At 43.2% G+C, this 21,590-nt stretch overlaps 3 long non-coding RNA genes across 9 annotated transcripts in view; 1 reads left to right on the top strand and 2 right to left on the bottom strand.

Annotated features, from left to right (window-relative positions):
* The window catches only part of LOC129642941 (uncharacterized), a 91,688-nt gene that overhangs the window by 3,494 nt on the left and 66,604 nt on the right, over positions 1-21,590 (bottom strand). The gene's annotated exons all lie outside the window — the stretch shown is intronic.
* Positions 8,962-12,529, bottom strand: LOC129642940 (uncharacterized). 6 transcript variants are annotated; one of them, XR_008709944.1, is made up of 5 exons: positions 12,237-12,251; positions 11,657-12,019; positions 11,199-11,277; positions 10,619-10,885; positions 8,962-9,653 (listed from the first exon to the last, which is right to left on the bottom strand). It is a non-coding gene; the product is annotated as an uncharacterized LOC129642940 (long non-coding RNA). The 6 variants fall into 6 exon arrangements; XR_008709945.1 differs by having other exon boundaries at positions 11,657-11,922; XR_008709947.1 differs by lacking the exons at positions 11,657-12,019; positions 12,237-12,251 and adding an exon at positions 12,515-12,529.
* Positions 12,012-20,843, top strand: LOC129642943 (uncharacterized). Its single transcript, XR_008709952.1, has 3 exons — positions 12,012-12,273; positions 19,505-19,708; positions 19,898-20,843. It is a non-coding gene; the product is annotated as an uncharacterized LOC129642943 (long non-coding RNA).

Below are 21,590 nucleotides of genomic sequence, written 5' to 3'. Positions count from 1 at the left end.
GATCAAACCTGTGTCTTCTGCATCGGCAGGTGGATCCTTTACCACTGCACCCCCTGGATTAACTAAAAACTATGTGCGTATTTGCAGTTCTATTCTCCTACCTCTTTTTAAGGACAGCTTTCTTTCTCCTGGGGACAGATCTCTCACCACTTCTGCAAATCTATCTGCTCTTGAACTCGTATGCTTCTTAAACAACCTGCTGAAGATGGCAGAATTTTAGACCGACTAGGAGCCTGGTGGGCTACAATCCATGGGGCTGCAAAGAGTCGGACACGACTGAGCGACTTCTGTGTGTGTGTGTGTGTGTGTGTGTGTGTATGAGTCATTAGGAGAACAAGGTCTGGACAAAGATGATGTGGTACATATACATAATGGAATATTACTCAGCATAAAAAGAGAACAAAATAATGCCTTTTGCAGCAACATGGATGGACCTGGAGACCATCGTACTAAGTGAAGTCAGATAAAGACAAATGCCATCTGATATTACTTAAAGTGGAATCTAAAATATGACAAAAGCAGACTACAAAACAGAAACAAACTCACAGACATAGAGAACAGACTTGTGACTGTCGAGGGGGCGGGGGGCTAAGGGAGCTGTGGATCGGGAGTTTGGGGTGAGCAGAGGCAAACTATATTACACACAGAATGGATAAACAGCAAGTTTCTACTGTAGAGCACAGGGAACTATACTCAATATCCTATGATAAGCTGTAATGGAAAAGAATACAGAAGGAGACTGTAAATATGTATCTGTATAACTGAATCACTTTGCTGTCCAGTAGAAATTGGCACAACATTGCCTATCAATTGTACTTCAATAAAAGAAGAGGGATAGCATGGTCTTTCTCAACACTTGCCTAAAGCAAGACACATCTGGGCCATCTAAGTCATCACCTAAAACCTTGGAAAAAGAAGCAGGATTGTTTAGTGATGGAATTATGAGAAGGAGCTAGGCCATTTCCCCAACATCTGTGATGGTGCGTATCACCTCTGGTGTTTGGGACGCACTCGTTCATTTATGCCACGCTTAGCAAATCTCAAAATGTTTCATGAACAACAGTGAGGTCAACAGCTGGCCAAGAGGGACAAAGATGCTCCTGCCCAAAGAAAACTACGGAAACAGTCAGACTCTTGGCAGCTCCTGTTAGCCACCCTTTCACGGTTCCAAAGTCCTCAGCCTGCCCTCAGGGGCAGGTGGAGGATTTTTCTCCATTTTCTACTCATCCCCAGATGAAGCTTCTTCCTTATCTATTCACAAATCAATACTTCACACAAGCTCATGGTGGCTTAATTGCAATTCTGAAATCCAAATGACTGAATACCAAAATTCCTCTTCCATAACTCATTTAGCAGCAATACCTTATCTGATCCAAAATTATCTCAAGGCTGAAAACTTTCCTGAGGTTTTATCATCTTAGCTTACTTCGTGGGGACATTTATGTGTTTTGTTGCAGAGGTATCGATGTGTTTGCTTAGGGAGTGCTGGCGCAAACTGAGTTGAGAGTGGTACTAATTCATGGCATCTATGTATGCCCTCTTTCAAAATCTGATCACTTTAAAATTTTGACATAACTCTGTCCCCAAGATGTTGCATAAAGGAACTGGACAAGGGTTACAGCAGATCTCGCTCTCAAATTTCAGTCCTCTGAGTATTTACCCTTTAATCTGAATTATTTTAAAGAGACGCAAATCAAACCAAAGAGACACGGATTTTTACCTAAAAGAGCAGCCAAAATATAAACAGTTGAAAGTACCCACGGTGGAAGAAGATCCGGGGAAGAAGGGACCGCCAGGCACTACTGGTGGGAATGCATATTGGTATAAACGTCCTTAGAGGCTATGCGCCATTTTCTCAGAGATTTTAAAATCCTTGTGGACTTTGACCCAGCAATCCTACTGCAAAGTATCCTGTGGAAAGAGTCAAAACAGTGTGCCAAGGACATGCCACACTGAATAGAAAAATATAAAATAAAGGTTTATTGACAAAAGACTGACTAAATAAATTGTGGTATAACCACAAAAAAAAAAGCACTGTGGTGTTAGAGAAGACTCTTCAGAGTCCCTTGGACAGAAGGAGATCAAACCAGTCAATCCTAAAGGAAATCAACCCTGAATATTCATTGCAAGGACTGATGCGGAAGCTCTAATATTTTGAGTCAGCGAAGAGCTGACATTGGAAAAGACCCTGATGCTGGGAAAGACTGAAGGCAAAAGAAGAGGGCAGCAGAGGATGAGATGGTTAAATAGCATCACAAACTCAGTGGACATGGATTTGAGCAAGCTGTGGAATATAATGAAGGACAGGGGAGCCTGGCGTGCTGCAGTCTACGAGGTTGCAAAGAGTCAGACACGACTAAGCGACTGAACACCACCACAAAAATAATACAGTGAGGCCTTTGAGAATGTGGAAATCAGGTAGACCAAGATGTAACAATATAAAAAGATAAATATTTATGTGAAACAAGTAATTTGCAGAAGAGCATATATATTAGAGATGTACATATGATATTATACATAATATGGTTTTTATAATTTCTAAGGATATACTTATACTCTAGATAAGAACATTTTTTCCCTTATACATACTTTTATGGAAAACAGCAGGTGGTGATGACTGGGGTTGAGAACGGGGAGTACGGCTTCCAGGTTTCACTGTATGTGTGTTTAGCTTAGTTCTCTCTCCCGTGTGCATGTTCTGCTCTTCTCATTGGTCCCCAGGAAGCTTGTGGAGTCTTTGCAGGCACAGTTACAGTGCCGGACATTGAGCATCTTTCCTGAGACTAGAAGTGCCATGAAGGGAAGCCTCCAGCCACCAAAGACCCCTATGACTTTCTGGTTAAACTTGACCTCCACTGACTCTTTACAGACCTAATAAAAATAAACTCCTAACGTGACGTCATGGAGTCCGAGAGATGCCTTCTGCCAAGTAAAGCCAATAATCAGCTCCAGCTGCCTCTTCAATGTGTCCTATATGAAATATATTAGGTGTAATTTTTCCTTTCTGATCCGATGGGCATGGTCTCTGCTTCCGGTCTGAGCGTGGTGCTAACAGCCCACAGGAGTCAGTGATGGGTGGACGACACCGCATCTCAGCCCGAGGGTAACAATCCCAGGTCCTCCACTTCCCATTCCCCACCCCACCCGGCAGATGAGCTGGCTTACATCACCTGTGGGTTGTCCTCTCCAATACTTCCTGAGTGGTGAGCAGAATCTCACTTATAAACACTAATCACAGGATGAGAATTTCTATGGACACCTTCAGATCCACTCCAGAGATGTAACTCTGCTCTAAACTTATCAGGTATTGTGATGGGATTAGAAAGAAGATAGGAAAGAGCAGAGTCACTTTTCATTGCCAAGACTTACAGACTATGTTTAATCCACTCATTCTGCCTGGTAAAAATATGCAGAAGAATATAAAACAATTTGATTGGCCAAACTATTGGTGGGTAGGTATATTCTTAAGAATCAGGTACCTGGTTACCCTACAGCTTTATATTTTGGGTGTAAGTCTTCTTTGCTTTTCCTAAACCATTTATTTTCCAATATGAAAAAAAAAAAAAAAAAAACCAACTAAGTACACGCTATCCTTTGCTAAATCTTCATATGTGGGACACTTTGTTTCCTGACATTTTCTAGGCTGATTCCTTCTTGCTGTTTGGATGATAGATTAAATATTATCCAGATTCACTTTTCCAGTCAAGCACCAGCACATTCAACTTCCCTTTATATCACTTTTTATCATTTATTTCCTTTATTTTTGGTTTATTCCCCATCCCCTAGAATGCAGAAACAGAAATGTTGTCTGCTCAGATAGTCAGTACGTTCTGGCACATGGTGAGTATCTGACGACCGCTGGATGGAAGAATGAGTGAATGAATGAACACTTCAGGTCACCTCTCATCCCCTAGAAGGGTAGCCAGATGTTTTGTTGGTGAAAAAGGCAAAGCAGTTTCGTGTTGTAGGGCAAAGGCCAGCGAAACCAGGAAATGATATTTTAAACTGAATAAAGAGTGAAGGCTAAGGAGCCAAGCTTTTTTCCTATGGAAAAGCCCATCCTAACAGCCTCCTTGGAAGGAAAGTTATGACCAACCTAGACAGCATATTAAAAAGCAGAGACATTACTTTGCCAACAAAGGTCCATCTGGTCAAGGCTATGGTTTTTCCAGTGGTCATGTATGGATATGAGAGTTGGACAGTGAAGAAAGTTGAGCACCGAAGAATTGATACTTTTGAACTATGGTGCTGGAGAAGACTCTTGAGAGTCCCTTGGACTGCAAGGAGATCCAACCAGTCCATTCTAAAGGAGATCAGCCCTGGGTGTTCGTTGGAAGGACTGATGCTGAAGCTGAAACTCCAATACTTTGGCCACCTCATGTGAAGAGTTGACTCACTGGAAAAGACTCTGATGCTGGGAGGGATTGGGGGCAGGAGGAGAAGGGGACGACAGAGGATGAGATGGCTGGATGGCATCACCGACTCGATGGACATGAGCTTGGGTAAACTCTGGAAGTTGGTGATGGACAGGGAGGCCTGGCATGCTGCGATTCATGGGATCGCAAAGAGTTGGACACGACTGAGCAACTGAACTGAACTGAACAGCCTCCAATGTCTTCCCACACCTTCTCTTCTTCTTGGAGTTAGGAGACTACTCTTGCAGAGGAGAGTCGATGTAAAGAAGAGGTATGGCACGGTCTCCAGAAGTACTTCTGGGAAGACACACCATGTTCAAATCTGTCGATGAGTACTGAGCACTGGAAAACTGAAATAAAGACAGCAAATGCCCAAATGTGGGACTCCAATGTTCTTCCCAGACTAGACTCATCCAAATAAAACCTTTACACAAATGTTTACCCATCATCTACTGCATAATCAAAGTTTTTCTTTTCTTTTTAATTCTGAAACTACTCATGAGAAAGTTAGAGGAAAATTGACAGTAATGGAAACATGTTGTTGTTGCTGCTGTTGCTGCTGCTAAGTCACTTCAGTCGTGTCCAACTCTGTGTGACCCCAGAGACGGCAGCCCACCAGGCTCTGCCGTCCCTGGGATTCTCCAGGCAAGAACACTGGAATGGGTTGCCATTTCCTTCTCCAATGCATGAAAGTGAAAAGTGAAAGTGAAGTCGCCCAGTCGTGTCCGACTCTTTGTGACCCCATGGACTGAAGCCCAACAGGCTTCTCCATCCATGGGATTTTCCAGGCTAGAGTACTGGAGTGGGTTGCCATTGCCTTCTCCGGAAACATGTTAACAGCATAGTAATATCTAAGAAGATATAATTTTATTCAATATTACATATGCATCTTAATCTTGGTATTTTTCAGATGAACTGTTTCCCCTGCTAAGTTTTTCTTTTCTTTCTAAGACATTATAAAGGAACACTTCACTCAGCCTGTTCATACCCTGTTAGATTAATGTATTTCCTTTGAAAGCTTGTCCTTGGCAGTCTAGCCCTCGACTTTACCCAACATCACACAAGAAACTTAGTGTCTGCAGTAGGTCGATGTCTCCCCCGAACCAAGGCTGAACAGGTGATAATGACCTTGACCAAGGGTGCAGCAAAGGTGACCGAGGTAGAGGCAATTTCACCCGGTGTCCCTGACAACTGAACCATTTTTTTGTTGTTGTTTTTTTTAAGCCAAGGGTCTTGAGGAGTGTCTACCTGTTTTGCGGCTATCTTTCTTTTTGCACACATGGGCTCATGTCATGAGGACCACTTAATCACTGCGCCTGCACAGTCATTCTTGCACAGCTCCCCTTGAGCTGGACACACAGCCAAGCACGGAGGCTGCGGCAGCGAATGGACCTCAGCCACTGCTTACACGGGGCTGACCTTCTAGTTACTCAAAGCAGAGATGTTAACAGGCTTGTAGCTTCTGAAATGTCTTAGAGGAAAACATTTAAAAAAATTCCTCAAGCAATGAGCCTAATAAAATGAAGGTTTACAACTTAAGTTGGATGCAGGGGTTAGGTCGTCTGTGTTGAGGAGGAGGATAAAAATTTTAAAAGGAGGCATTAATGGAGTCATTAAAAATTAGATTTATCCAGACTAATGACAACAATGAAAATAATAAATACATGCTAAATGTACAGTTCAATGATCATCAAACTTTTTCCATCAAGAAAATGATAGTATTTTCAGCTCTGTGGGTCGGACAGTCTCTGTAGCTACTTCCATGTGGCATCAAAACAGCCTTGGCTGTTGTTTAGTTGCTAAGTCATCTCTGACTGTTTTGAGACCCCGTAGATTGTAGCCCACCAGGCTCCTCTGTCCATGGGATTTCCCAGGCAAGAATAGTGGAGTGGGTTGCCATTTCCTTCTCCAGGGGATCTTCCCCACCCAGGGATCCAACCCGTGTCTCTTGCATTGCAGGCAGATTCTTTTCCGCTGAGCTACCTGGGAAGCCCCAGCTATAGACCAAGTGAAAATACATTCCCAGGACTGTGTCCCGATAAAACTTGATTCAGGAGACCAGTGGGAAGTCTGGATCTGGCGCACAGCTATTTTGCCAATCCTGACCCAGGTTCATCTTTTCCCAGGAATCCTTTCCAATGAAGAAGCTGAACCTCTACTGCGTGAGATCTTCTGCCCGAGGTACACAGGTAGGATTGTGTAATTCACCCCGCATCCTTCAGCTCATCTAGTCGGTGACTGGAGATAAACATGAAGAAAAACTAACTTGAGGGAGACTGTGTGTTGGAGGTCTCTGACTCCAAAGGCTAAGTCCTATGATTTGGGTGACTAGTTGTGAATAAAAGAAGGTGATCAGTGAGAGGTGGAGGAGTTCTGGAAATCTTCCTGGAGAAGGTGGGCTGGAAGGATTTCTGCCCTGGAAGCCCTGCTCTCTCTTCCCCTACCTGTCTTACCTGTCTGCAAATACCTGTCACTGCTCAGGTCTCCCCTCCCGCTTCCCCTCCTACAGGAAGCCTCTCCAGATACCTCAGGAACACTCAGGCCCTCCCTCTGGAAGGATCCCATGGACCCTGGTGAAAGCCCCCAGCTCTACATGTGTGCTTTTCTGCATGCGCACTGTATACTTTTATGCATGCGTATTATACTTATTATTAAAAGGAGAACCAACAGACAAAAATCAGCCATACTTCCTTGGTTCCATGGAGTGGTTATTTCCATGTCAAAGTCTCCAAAGGGCTGTGAGCAACCCAAGAGCAGGGACTACTGTTTCATCCCTGTGGAGTTAACCCAGGCTCGACATGCAGCGAATACTCAAAACTCATGAGTTCATGAGTAGGGGTAAGATTTGGAGGAGCATAAATGTGGGAAAATACACTCCCCAGAAGGGGAAGCATCTATGAGCTGAGCTTGGGTGTGAAGCTGAGTCTAAAAGGGGAGAACCCTGAAGAGGGGGGCACAGAGGGGGTGGAGCTTGGCTGGCGGGGGGGGGGGTGGAGGGTGGGGGGGTACCCTGGGGGGTTCCCTGGAGGGGCCAGGAGTGAGCCCGCACTGCCCTCCATCAAGTAACTTGCTTTCATGCAGAGCTGAACACTACTTTTGACTGCAGATATTTTCATATAAAACTTCAGTGAAATCGATGCTCCTGTTGAAGTCATTCTACTATCTTACAAAAACATTCAAGTAACACCCTACATGTTTTCCTGTTACTCTCTTTTTAAAATTTTTTCTAGCTTTACTGAGATATAATTGACATACACCACTCTGTATGTTTAAGGTACACTGTGTGTTGATTTGATACATCCTTATGTTGCAAAATGATTGTATCATATTAAACAGTACAGGCTACCACCTGCATCCCATCATGTAATTATCACTTCTTTTTTGTGTGAGAACATTTAAGGTCTACTCTGTTAGCAGCGTCAAATATTGGATTGGCCAAAAAGTTCCTTCAGGTTTTTAAGTAAAAATAAAAGACACATTTTTCATTTCCATTGAGAATTTTATTGGACCATGCATTCACTGTTTTGCTCCATTACATTCTGCCATTGCTCAGGCAACTTCATACTTCCACCTTCCCAAAACATATTATCTTTTTGAGCAAAGAACTGCTTCAGGTGCCTCTTACTGTCTTCCAGGGCGTTGAAATGGTTTCCATTAAGAGAATGTCGTAGAGACCGAAAGGAAAGGACATCCGAAGGTGCAGTGTCTGGTGAACGAGGCAGACGAACCAGAGCTTCGCAGCCAAGTTACACAGTCGTCAAAGAAACCTGCAGCCTTGTGTCGTCCCGACAGGAGGTGATGCGTTTTCTGTCGGCTCCTTCAGGACGCTTTCGTCGAATGCTGCTTTCAGTCGTCTAATTGGGAGCAGTATTTTGGGGAATTAATCATTTGTTTTTCTAGAAGGAGCTCGTAATAGAGGACCCCCTTCCAATGCCACCATACACACAACGTCACCTTCTTTGGATGAAGACCGGCCTCTGGTTAGTGGTGGTTCGTTTCATTTGCTCCATGATCTCTTCCATCCCACTTTCTTGCACAGTCTCCACTTTTCATCGACCGTCACAATTTGTTTTAAAAATGGAAGGTTTCCCTCATGTTTAAGTAAAGAATTGCATGTGGAAATACAATCAAGGTTTTATTCACTTAACTTATGTGGAATCCAAACTTCAAAGCGATTAACATACCAACTTGGTGGAAATGATTTTCGATGCTTGATTTGGATATTTTGAGTATGTTGGCTATCTCCCAAATGGTGTAATGTTGATTGTTCTCAATTAATGTCTTGATTTGATCGCTATCAACTTCAACTTGTCTACCTGACCAGGGAGCATGGTCCAGGGAGAAATCTCCAGCAAGAAACTTTGCAAACCAGTTTCAATTTGTTCAATCAGTCACAGCACCTTTGCCATACACGGGAGAAATCTTTTCTTTTTTGGTGTTTCAGTTGTGTTTTTACTTTTCTTGAAATAATAGAGCATACTATACCCCAAATGTTGCTTTTACTCTTCCATCTTGAAAATTGAAGTGGCTACACAAAATTCACCAATTTTGATTTTTTTTTTTTAATGCATGCCGATATGATGGCTGTCACAAAACAATCTAACAAAGTTGTTTTGAATGAAGTTAAAGATGACTAGGCAACATGAGAGCCATCTTACAGAAAAACTGAACAAATGTTTTGGCCAATCCAATATATAACACAGTATTATTAACTATTTACTCTCTTGTTTAGTACCTGGGGATATACTTGGGCTGTATTTCTATTTTATCCTATCTTCTTTTTCTTTCGTCTCTTTCAGTGTCTCTGGTTTAAACTGTGGAGGGTGGTCTTTGATGAATAGTACAAACACGGAAATACGATGTGGACAGAGTCCTCACCGCCGTGTCACTGGTGGCTTGCTCTTCCTCTACCTTTCAGACCACTTGCACCTGTTCAATCAAATCACTCCAAAGAACTGGAAGAAACAACTCACACAGCAAGGTCGCTGACATGTGGTGAGACGTAGCTCTTATTCTCCGCTGCCAGTAACAAAGGCTTGTCTGTGTCTCCTTATTCAGTTCCAGGGGCTAGGGAAGACTGCATCTGAGAGGTTTCAGGTAACGTGAAATAAAACATCGCTTCATATCTCATCTCACTTCTTAGCTGAAACAGTAACCAAGCCGTTTTCCTTCCGAGGGGTCTATTTTCTTTTGCCAACATCTTCTCTGTGAATAGATTCGTCTTCCCAGGGTCTTCAACTGTTGGATAATCAAGAGGCAGGGTCACCCCTAGATTAATCATCTTGAGATACTAGGAGGTGAAACACCCACCCAGCCCAGGTAAAAACAGTTAAGCTGCCCTTCTCCCCACCCTCTCTGCCTCCTTCCCTCAGCATTTTCGCTGCAGTTTTAGACATAGGTTCTTCGTGATGTGTTAGAAACAGAAAAAGGCAAATGAGGTCCAAATCAAAACTCAAAGCCAGTGATTGGCTGAAAATAGTACAACTAAAAATAAATAACTAAATAATACATAGGGGAATGTTTTTCACATATTAATATTTTAAAGCATCTTAGGATTGGTGACAATGAGTAATGTCAAACAGCTGGATCTTTTGAATCTGTGCAATAAATTTAGATATGATTTCCCTTAATTCTTCCAAAGGTACCCAGTCTTGCATGAATATGTCAGCTCTTCCTCCCATCCTGGGGCTACAAAGAGTCCTCAGTTTAAACAATTATATCCCATTAACACCTCTCTCACCCTGACATGCCGAACTCTTCTTTCACAAACCATTGTCCAAAGAACCAATAAAACAGAACTCAAGCAGATACTAAGCCCAGAGGGAAATACTTGAAAAATATGACAAAAACCAGCCACACTGAATGAACATGCAACAAAGGGCATTAGGGAAATAGGCTAATATACTGAGTTACTTAAAATTATAATGTTGAAGAAAATAATTGCGGAGGCAGGGAAATGATGCCAATTAAGAGGCCCAGTAATGGGCAGGAGGCAGGGGAGAAGTCACTTTGCTGACCGTGACCCAGCCCTACCCTTCTCAGGCAGGCAGGGAGCGCCTGCTTTCTGCCATCAGCACAGAGCTTTGGGGAAGATGTAGATTTCAACTGCTCTGAGATTTTCCCCCTTAAGAATACATCCCCGCTGACTTCAAAGCACAGGAAGGAGGGGCCACAAATGACTGAAGTCAGATGACAGTACTCACTGCTTTCATTTTTTCTCCAGAGGACAATTTCTTCCTTTTCCTTTCTTCGCTTTTTGATGGTGCAGTACTCTGGCCACCCCCAGAAAGATTCCAAAATCCTCCCTCGGTTCTTTATTCCTGCGGCTGGCAACCTACACTACCAGGAAATCCATCTTTAATACAAATCTGAATACCTTGTACTGTCATTTGGGTTTAAATATATTTCCCCTGAGCTCTGGCCTCAGTAAAAATAGCAGACAGCTGGTCAGCATGCTCCACACCAGAAACCTGTTGGGAGGAAGTACGGCCAAGGGGGTGGTTGGCTTGCATCAAAAACACTTGGAAAGCTTGTTAAAACACAGATTTTTGGACTCCACCCTCAGAGTTTCTGATATACATGTCTGGTATGGAATCCAAAATTTGCATTTTAATAACTTTCAAGTGGTACTGAGGCTGCTGGTGCAGGGGACCACATTTTAAGAACCAATGCTGCACACCAGTCTCAAGCCTCCTGTCTCAAAAGCGATTGACAGCGGTCCCCAAACTCTACTGCATGCCAGAATCACCTAAAGAGCTTCAGAAATTCCAAGCCATTGTATACCAAGTGAAGCAGAATGTCGACGCAGGCATCCATATTTTTCAAAGCCAGGCATTGGGACTTTTCAGGGAGTTTCAGGCTCCTGCAACACACAGCCACGTCTGGGATGAGGCCTGGAGACCAGCAAAGGACCAGAGGCCAGGAGACGGGGGAAGAGCAGCCCTTGATCTTGGGACGATCCTCCTATTTCCCTAGTCTGTCTTTTCTCATTGGTCCACCCACATGACGAGCCCTTTAGTTTCCTCTCAAGCGTTAGTAGCAAGAAAAACACACTGAGCAAGTAAAACAGTTTTGGAACTTGGGATGCAAGGCAGGCAGTGCTGCCAAGGGCAAGATGCAAGACTCTGAGGCTGGGGAGGCCTTGGTCCGCGTCCTGACTCTCACCAGCTCTGTGCCCCGAGCAAGTTCACTAACTGCTCTGTGTTGCTCTTTCCTCCTTTGTAAAGAGAGAATGACATTACCTTGCTCATGGAATTTCTCCAGAGCAATTTTGCTTTTTGCCCAGCATGAAGTGGGAGCTCCAGAAATGACTGTTCCTTGATGGTTATCCACACAACCCGGGCTTCCCAGGTGGCACCAGTGGTAAAGAATCCGCCTGCCGACGCATCCTGAGACTCAAGAGGTGTGGGTTCCATCCCTGGGTCGGGAAGCTCCCCTGGAGCAGGAAGTGGCACCCCACTCCAGTATTCCTGCCTGGAAAATCCCATGGACAGAGGAACCTGGCGGGCTACAGTCCATGGGATTGCAAAGTGTCAGACACGACTGAGCGCACACAGCAGATACATACTTCACATGCCATTATCCCTAGATATGTAACAGGCAGCCTTTGGGGAAGAATTTCAAATAGAGGTTAGTGAAATGAACAGTGGAAAGGCCGAGAAACAGCACGAAATAGCCCATAAGCAGACAACCGACAGTATGGGTGTGTGAAGATTCAACTGGATTTAAGTCACACTCAATGAGTGGATCTTAAGGCATCAGGTCTTCAGAACTACAGAGTTCCACCCTCTTTTCCTCCTGCTTTCAGACAAGATCATTTACCAGCAGGTATGCTCCTCGGACACTCCACGTACTCAAAGTAAGTCTGAACTTGCAGTACTTTCAGATCCTGTATCTGGCATATTATTTCATGTATGTAAGTTTTTCTCCTAGACTAGATAGTAAGACCTTGAATTTCATGAATTCATGTTTCCCTAGAGCACCCATGGCCTGAAAATTCTGGGTGCTTAATAGCCGTCAATTTCTCATCTATTTCCACAAGCCCCTTTACATTTATCTTCCATACAGCTTCCAGAATAATCTTTCAAACATCCAAATACCTTCCCTCTACATAGAAGTCTTTCGAGGTTCCCCACTGCTCCGAGGGGCCGGCTCACTCTCCTTAGCCAGTTTATAAGGTTCTTGGTGATCTGGCCTCTGCTGACTTTCCCCATCTTGGCAGGGGAAACAGACAGGGCTTTGGTGTCGTGGTGATCTGGGCTTGAAACCCAGCCCAGCCTGTAACAAGCTGTGCATCTGCCCAGGAGTTCCATAATCTCCCTGAACCACAGTTTCTTTATCTGCAAAATGGGAAAATACTAACTCCTTTCAGGTTTGTTGTAAGACTAGAATTAATTAGCATGAAATGACTGGCATATGAGGGACTTTTTTTTTCTTTAAGTAACTGTGAGCTGCATTTGCTGGTCCTCTCATATGTAGTGCCTGCCCCCGGAACCGTGAGCTCCCTCTGACATGACGCTAGGTCATGTCTCTACACCTCTGAACAGGTCCCTTCCTACCTCATCAGTGCGGGAGCCTCTCACCCAGCCCACAGCTGCAAAGCCGCTCCCTCCCCTGAGGGCCACTGCCGTTTGTTTAACGCACTCAAAGGCTGTTCCTGGTTTACATGTCTGTCTCTCAAGCCAGGTACTGAGTAAAGATCAGGGACCATCTGCGCAGTTGTATGGCCAGGCTTCCCTGTCCTGCTGAAGTCCATGGGGTTGCAAAGAGCTGGACATGACTGAGCGACTGAACTGAACGGCAGAAATCAACACAACACTGTAAAGCAATTATCCTCCCATTAAAAAGAAAAAAATCTGAGAGAATAGCATTGAAACATGTATATTATCATATGTGAACTAGATTGCTGGTCCAGGTTCGATGCATGAGACAGGGTGCTCGCGGCTGGTGCACTGGGATGACCCTGAGGGATGGGGATGGTGAGGGAGGTGGGGGGGTTCAGGATGGGGGACACATGTGCACCCATGGCTGATTCATGTCAATGTATGGCAAAAACCACCACAATATTGTAAAGTAATTAGCCTCCAATTAAAATAAATTAAAAAAAAAGAAAAATATGTTCTCACACACACTCATGCAAAAGATCAGGGACCTTCCACACTTACTTAGCAGGGCAGGTGACTGGTGTGGAATGGGTAACTGATGTCAGCTGAGGGCCCCTCTCCTCTCGCTCCCGCCCCCGTGTCCTGCGCGGGTTCACAGACAGTCTGCTTGACTGTAGCTCATGGCGGGGGGCATCCTGCACCGCTGCTGCCCACAGCCCAGGACACTGATGTCCGGGGGTGCTTTCTCGGAATAAGGACACGCGGCCCCCCCTCAGCCTGCATGCATCACAGACTGCATGTAAACAAGAGCCTCAGGTGGTGTGGACGCACACTGGAGTTTGAGAAGAACTGCTCTGAACACACCTGCACCCCCACCAGAACCACAGGGTGGGCACTGGGCGAGAAGGAGAGTGAGGGGAACCGCTCATCGCGTGTGAGCAAGCAGGAGGCCTGTGCCCTGAAGACACTTCAGTCCCAGGATAAGGCTGGGCATGGGAAGAGTCCAGATTCCAGTCTTTCTAACACCGTGGTGATGAATTACAAGCTCCATGTTCACAGCAGGTCCTGAGAAGGATCACTCCTGACTTCCGCCAATAAAAATTAAACAACAGCAACAAACAATCCCAACCCAGTTACTTGAGTAGAAGGAGAAAAACCAGAGCTTTAAGTAGTGCCAGATCACATAACTAAAAACAAAACAACTGAAAGCTAATAGAAAAGGAAGCCAAAATCATGTGGAAGAGCCTGTCCACTGCGAGCAAGAGAGTTCTCGTTCAGAGCAGGGCGACATACTTTTTACAGACATATTTTATCATAAATATTAAGGCGTTCAGAGAATTTCTGCACAATTGTAAACTGTTTTGCATTCTTTTCTGGAAAAAAAAAAAGTAGGAAGCCCATGATCTGAGTCAAAGATTTCAATTTCCAGGTAACAGCCTGCTCTTACTGGTGAGGGGTAGGCTAGAGAGCTCAGAGGTTGCGTCTCTTCCCCACATACAGGGCAATGTGGTTTTAGAAACAGCATCGAAAGTAAAATGGCAGACAACTAGTCTTCACTTCAGCGTTCTCTGAATTCTCAGGGAATGCCTGCTTACAAATTAGCAGCATAGAGACACTTTATTTGGGAACAGAGCCTCTTTTTTTTTTTTTTTAATAAAGGATCTTGGGCAAAGAACTGAACAAACAAAACATCCTACATGAAACAAAAAGAAAACGGCATTTGGAGTATTTGCTTTGTGATCCTGCTCTCAAAAGAGTTCAAACATCACCACAGTTTGCAACCTTTTCGGCTGGATACTTTTTTTCCCGCCACTTAACAGATGGGAAAGATTCTGTGAACTTTTTAAAGCAACGGGCAGGACTGCCTCCTCTCTCTTAAGTGCCTAGTCAGCAGATTCCAGGAGCCCGGCTGTAAAAGCACTTGTTTCCACTTTTCCCCAATCCCAGAAAGATGCCTCTTAAGCTATAGTGAGGCAGGGCATAGCCATTCAATTATCCAAATACTAGAAGTCTGTAAAAGAACATCGGGCTGCAATTGGTTTCTTAATTTGAGTGAAACAGCATGCTCAAACACATCCCCAGATCCTGCAAATAAATCTCCATGCAGCATCTTTTGATTCAACCTCATTGCAGGACGCATTTTTATCAATTTTGACATAACTTGCAGAATATGCAGACCATACCAATATGATCACAGTATCACAGAGGGAAAAATAAACCCCAAATTAAACCTTTTTCCATGGCTTTTTACATGCTATTGAGAGTAGCAACAACAGATTCTATTTTTTGCCTTTTTTTTTTCTGTACAGATGTTCAGATTTCAATTTCCAGGATGCCTTTAAATGTATTCAACTGTTTAATGTGACGCATGCCTTTTAGTGCCCACTTTCCAAATATTCCAGTCCTCCTTTGCTATGGGCATTCTGTCTATGACTGCTCAGAGAGTATCTGAGAGAAAAAAAAAACCTAACCAAACTAAAACCAACTAAACGATAATTGCAAAGTCTATAAAATTTATATCTACCCCGTGTGAAGCAGATGGTGGATTCTGTAGTAGGCATAAAGCCACGAGCTGTCCAGCTAAAGGTCTGGTTTGGGATCAATTATGTGCTGGAAAAGAAAGGCTCGTCACAGTTTCTGGACACTTCTCCTGCTCTCCAAAGACTTACCTGTGCTTGGAAAGAGGACTGGAACTTGAGAATTCATTTTCCTAAGGAAACCATAAAATCCGTGGACACACTGAGTTCCGCTTCCAGCCTTTGCCATCAGGAGACCACGCACGTTCAGAGCTCAGGAAGCATCCAGAAGGCATCCATGCGCCTTCCATGCTGTATGTCTAGCAAAAAACGGCCTCTCACTCACTCCCACATTGGTCTTTACTGCGGTTGGCATGGACTTGCCCAGGGGACCGACTTGTTGTTCCGCGAAGGTCCTTAAATGGGCACTACTGAGGAAGCATGTCATCCAAGCCTCAGGATCAAATGGCAGCTACTGCCAGGGACAGTGGTGAAAAGTCCACCCCCCAGTTAAACACTGCACGCTGGGTTATGACTGGTCATTACGTCCCTTACCCCAGTTCAGCTTTTCTGGAACACAGCCGACAGGCTTCATATTTTATTTTAATAATATGTATGTAGTATTCTTGAGATCATGGATTATTTTAGACATTTTTTGAAGGAAATCGTCTCTTTCCCCTACGTGAAAAATGGAGTGTGAGTCTGAAGAGAGATGCGTGCTTTGATACACCATAGAGCAATTACTCTTTTAAGTTCATATTGGCTGTTTCTGAGATTCTTCTCTGCTTATGGCTACAATGTTACACTTTATTGGGGGCATTTCTGTTTCCTCAGTACCACTAATACTTTATTTCGGCCTAATTTAACCTGTTCATACACCAAGTGAGATGAGAGTCATTAACTCTGTATTAAGGAGCTGTGCTTCCAAAGTCTAAAAAATCTTATCCCCCAGGGACAAAGCATCCTCACTAAATGACAACGTTAGACAACAGGAAGGTGGGTGAATGGGAGACGTCCAGAATGACACGCTGTCTTAAAATTAGAACACTTGTAAAGACAAATGAACTTGTTTACAAAATAGAAAGGGAGGCACACACGTAGAAAACCAACTGTGGTTACCCAGGGAGAGGAGGGCTAGGGATGAGCTGGGAGACTGGGTTGACATATGTACGCACTGCTGCACACAAAGCAGCTTGTTAACAGGACCTACTGTACAGCACACGCAACTCTACGGAATGCTCTGTAATGGCGTCTGCGGGAAGATAGTCTAAAAAAGAGTGCACATATGTATATGTATAACTGATTCACTTTGTTGTACACTAGAAATAAATACAACATTTTAAATCAACTATATTTCATTTAAAATTAAAAAAAAGAATATTGAAAAAAACCACTTGTACAAAATAAGTAAATTTTGGTTTTGAAATGCAGAGTTGTTAAAACTAAGATCAAATATCAGAAGTTTGGAGAGGTTTAACATCCCCTATTGGAGTCTTTCTTCAGATATTTTTCCCAAGAAAGAACTAAAAATGCTGCAGTACAGGCTTCTTATCTGTGTGGGGGTTTTATCTCCAAGTTCTTTCTGTGATAAGCAGAGGTCCCAAGTTGTTTCCGATGCTAACCTATTGCAGAATTTGTCTCCCATCCCCGTCAAGGAAATAGATTTTTAATTCTTCACAGTTGTTCCATGTCTGTGTTATTTTGTGCTTTCATTCAGATTAACTATGGATTTAAATTACCGCTTTCTGTTATTTTGTTAATGAATATTTTTCTGATAAGCCATATCAGAATGATATGGATTGAAGTCTGATACTGATACAGCTCACATATGGTCAACTGATTCCTGTGTCACTGCACGGGGCTCTGAGTACCAACATCTGGGGAATGTCTTTCTATTCATTTCAAAGGATTCTGATTTAACAAGGAATACAATCTGTGAAAAGCACTACTTCCATTTTGACTTTACCGTCATTCACATGGGAACTATTTATCAGTTCAGACCCCTTTAAAGAGGAAGAAATGAATTGTTCTTGCCTCTTCTTCCAAGGAGAGAATTGATATTGCTGAATTTCACTGAGATAAAACACTGCAAAATAAAGCAAATTACTTCAAATAATGCCTATATCAATAGGTGCATGAAAAAACGCACTGTGACATGCTTGCCTCGGACCATTTTCAACGCTACTTCAATGTAAGAGCTGTTTACTTAGTAAACACAGTAATTGATATTAAGCAATATTAATATTTCAACACAGCTCTTGTCATAATTCGGGATGTTTTTGTAGGATATAATCCAGTTCTCCTCAGCTTACAATTCTCTTTGATTTTCTTTGTTACTTCCTTTATTTTTCCTTGATGGATTAACATTCTCAATCATGAAAACACTTTGTGTAAATAAATCACCTAAAATTTACTGCATCTAGTGATGTGCTACTCTAATATTAGAAGTATAATTCATTGGTAAAAGTGTGTATGTAATTTTTTTCTCAGTAGGCTATTGAAATATCCTGATATATCCTTAGCTGGCAAGGTAATTTTTATGGAGAAAAACCAAAATAAACTGAAAATAAATTACAGAGTCTGATATTTTCACAACGAATATGAAAAAATAATGGCTTACTCTCAAGGATTGGTTCTTTCCAATCCTTGAGAAGAATCTCAAATTACTTTCAGAAACTTGGTATCAGTTTTTGCATCCTGAAGAAATGTGCAGTTTAGAAAGTTTCACTGACCCTTTTTGAATTAGTAAACCTAAAGGGTGAGGAGGGAACACAGCCTTAAATTCAGCAAGTTCTAGAATGACAGGTCCTGCAAGCTATGAGGCTGTCAAAAACAGAACAGAACAAAAACATCTGTATTTTTTTTTTTTTCCTTTTCCATTGTTAGAAAAAAGACTGTGCCACTTAAAAAGAGCTTCCAAATGCTCTGCAGTCAATGACCAAGCAACTTGTCAGGGGCTCTGAAGAGGCTTCTCAATATTAATAATCTGAAGTACTAATATCAAATTTCACTTTTGGAGTAGCAAGTATATCTGGTTCACGAGATAGCTTGGTTTTCTTTATAAATGCCCCACAATGAATACATCAGCTTTAACATCTAGTCTTTTGATAAGCCATCTTGAGGTGGTCTGACTTTTGTTTTCTTTCCTTTCACAAACACGCTCCTCACCATGATGAATGGCCTCCCATTGGGTATATGGAAAATTTCCCAGCCCTGTTCCCTTGAGAATGTGCCACTACATGGATTTCTGGGCAAAGGAAGATTCAAAGAGGAGGAGCATGAGCTATGGTCCCCTTACCCCACAGCCATCAATTATTTCCAGTTATAAATCAAAGTTTTCAGCCCAAACAAAGACCTGTGTGGCAAGCAAACGAGGGCGTGCACGGCAAATTGTTTTGAAGCCGAATAAAACTCTTGACGGAAAACAATGGGGTCAGCAACGCCGCTGTCAATATCACTCTCAAGCTTAGCTGATTTATGAAGAATTAGATATGGTGCATCAAGCCTCAGGAGGACTGATTGAGAGAACAGGAAGGAGAAGTGTGAATACACTTCTGTACACGGATATAAAACCAAACAGAGCTCTTCCTCCGTCACAAAAAGTTGAACCCAATGTGTTTATCCTCACGAATGTGACCCCGTGCCTAAGAGCCCTATTCTGAAACCTCCAATTATCAAACATGCCCTCCCTGCTTATTTTTGGTTTCTGCAGAAGCAAAACTACTCGCATTTCCACCACTCGTATGAACCATGGCAGCAGGCTCATACCTTCCTTTCTATTTTGATCTTACACTTGGAAGAATGTAATGTGAATAGTTTCACATACTGTTTATATGCCCCACATAAAAATCTATTGTAAATGGTGAAACAGGAAAATATTGACTTTTGTGAGAACAAATAGAAATACCATCAGGAGGCAAAGCTAGCTCAGAAGTCATGAAATTAAATAAATAATGCTCTTGTTTTCCAGGGTTTTTTTTTTGAGGTCTAACAATGGCAACCCACTCCAGTATTCTTGCCTGGAGAATCCCATGGATGGAGGAGACTGGCAGGCTATATCCACAGGGTCGCAAAGAGTTGGACATGACTGAGCGACAAGAAAAAAAGAAAAAAAAAAACATTTGTTAAGAGCTTTCTCTTTTAGAGCCAGAAATTGCTCACACCTGGAAAGCAGGTATGTACATGGGTTGAGAGAATGAATAATAATTCTAATAACAATTGGCATTACTATTATAATATTTGGGCTTCCCTGATAGCTCAGTTGGTAAGAATCCACCTGCAATACCAGAGACCCTGGTTTGATTCCTGGGTTGGGAAGATGCCGGGAGTGCATATTGCATATTGAGTGTAGCACTTTCCACAGCATCATCTTTCAGGATCTGGAATAGCTCAACTGGAATTCTATCACTGCCGGGAGCCAGCGTGAGGAACTCCGCCCGTGGCAAAGGTCATGAGGAAGGAGGCTCGGCATACGCAAAGGCGGGATCGAGCCTCAGGAGTCCCCCTGAAAATTCTCGAGCATCTACCCCCAAAACCAGAGTCTGCCTACTTTCTGCTTTGTGCTCTCACCTACACCTCTGGCTTTACGGGGGGCTGTCCCCCACTACCTCTCTCTGAAAAAAGAGTTAGCTTACAGCTCCAGTTAATAATTCCTGGGTGTGACAGTGTTTCAACCTACAAACTCCTTTGGAAGTCCTCTAGCCTGCCTGAATAGGTTTTTCCGGCCACATGTGATTGTTCAGAGCCTCCCAACTGTGAGAGGCAGGAGATGTTCTAAACTGTCTAAACCCAGATTCTTTTGAGTAGTTAAAAGATTGATTAGAAATTGTATTGGTGAAGGGTTTTTCACTTATTGAGCCAATGTTTGCTGCTAAGTCTCCATACTCCTTACCTACTGTGTCCTTGGCAGTGTATTGATTGATATAATGGGTGTATAGAAATGTAAGTAGTAGCCTCAATGTTTGTAACGTTGGACCCTTGAGTTAATTCTTTTCTTGATTGAGCCCACCTCACCTTTGCCCTATAGGAATGCAGCTTTGTCCAGTGCTTTTTTGGAGGCTGGTGCCTGACTTTGGAATAATCACCTTTAGAGAAAGATAAGTTTCTTAAAATGTTAACAGGCCTCCTGGCCAGAAGATGATGTAATTCACCTGAACTTTTGCATATGATAAGTTTGAAAGCCTGGCTTCGATTAGAACCAGGAACTGCTGTCCTTGCATGACTCCACCCCTTCCCCCATTATCCTCTATGCACAACTTAAGGTATAAAAACTACTTTGGAAAATAAAGTGCAGGCCTTGTTCACTGAAACTTGGTCTCCATCTGGAGCACGGAAACTGCCATGCTTGCTAATTATGCCTGGGCTTCTAAGATCCGACTGGGGAGGCCTCAGTGTCTCCTCTCCTTCAGGAGAACGGAAGGACGCCTGCGGCCTACATAAGTGGTGCAAACTTCTTGTCTTGAAGTTTTATTGGTCTCCCGCGTAAACCAAGCTACTCAGCCTCTTTTCTCCACTGAATTTCCTCACTGAGCTATCCTCATTCTATTTCTCTTTATATCTTTAATTAATATCTAATTGAAGCTATTGTATCCTTATCCTCGCCGACACCATCCCCGCTTCGAATACCCTGGATCAGCCGGGGCTGGACCCTGGCAGGAAGATCCAATGGAGAAGGGATAGGCTACCCACTCCAGTATTTTTGGGCTTCCCTGGTGGCTCAGCGGGTAAAGAATCCACCCGCAATATGGGAGATGTGGGTTTGATCCCTGGGTTGGGAAGATACCCTGGAGAAGGGAAAGGCTACCCACTCTAGTGTTGTGGCCTGGAGAATGCCATGGACTGTATAGTCCATGGGGTCACAAAGAGTTGCACATGACTGAGCGACCTTCACTTACATTATAATATTTATTGAGTGTTTACTATGTGCCAGGTATTCCCAACGTAAAGCAAGGTGTGTGCATTGTCTCATTTATTCTCCAAAGCAAACCTATGAAGCATTCACTATTATCCTTTCCATTTATTTGATGGAAGAAGAATCTGTTGCATTGAGAAGCCAG

Source organism: Bubalus kerabau, chromosome 2 (assembly GCF_029407905.1).
Source record: "Bubalus kerabau isolate K-KA32 ecotype Philippines breed swamp buffalo chromosome 2, PCC_UOA_SB_1v2, whole genome shotgun sequence".
Classification (NCBI taxonomy): domain Eukaryota; kingdom Metazoa; phylum Chordata; class Mammalia; order Artiodactyla; family Bovidae; genus Bubalus; species Bubalus kerabau.
Note: the sequence above shows the minus strand (reverse complement) of the source record. Positions and strands in the feature narration are given on the sequence as shown.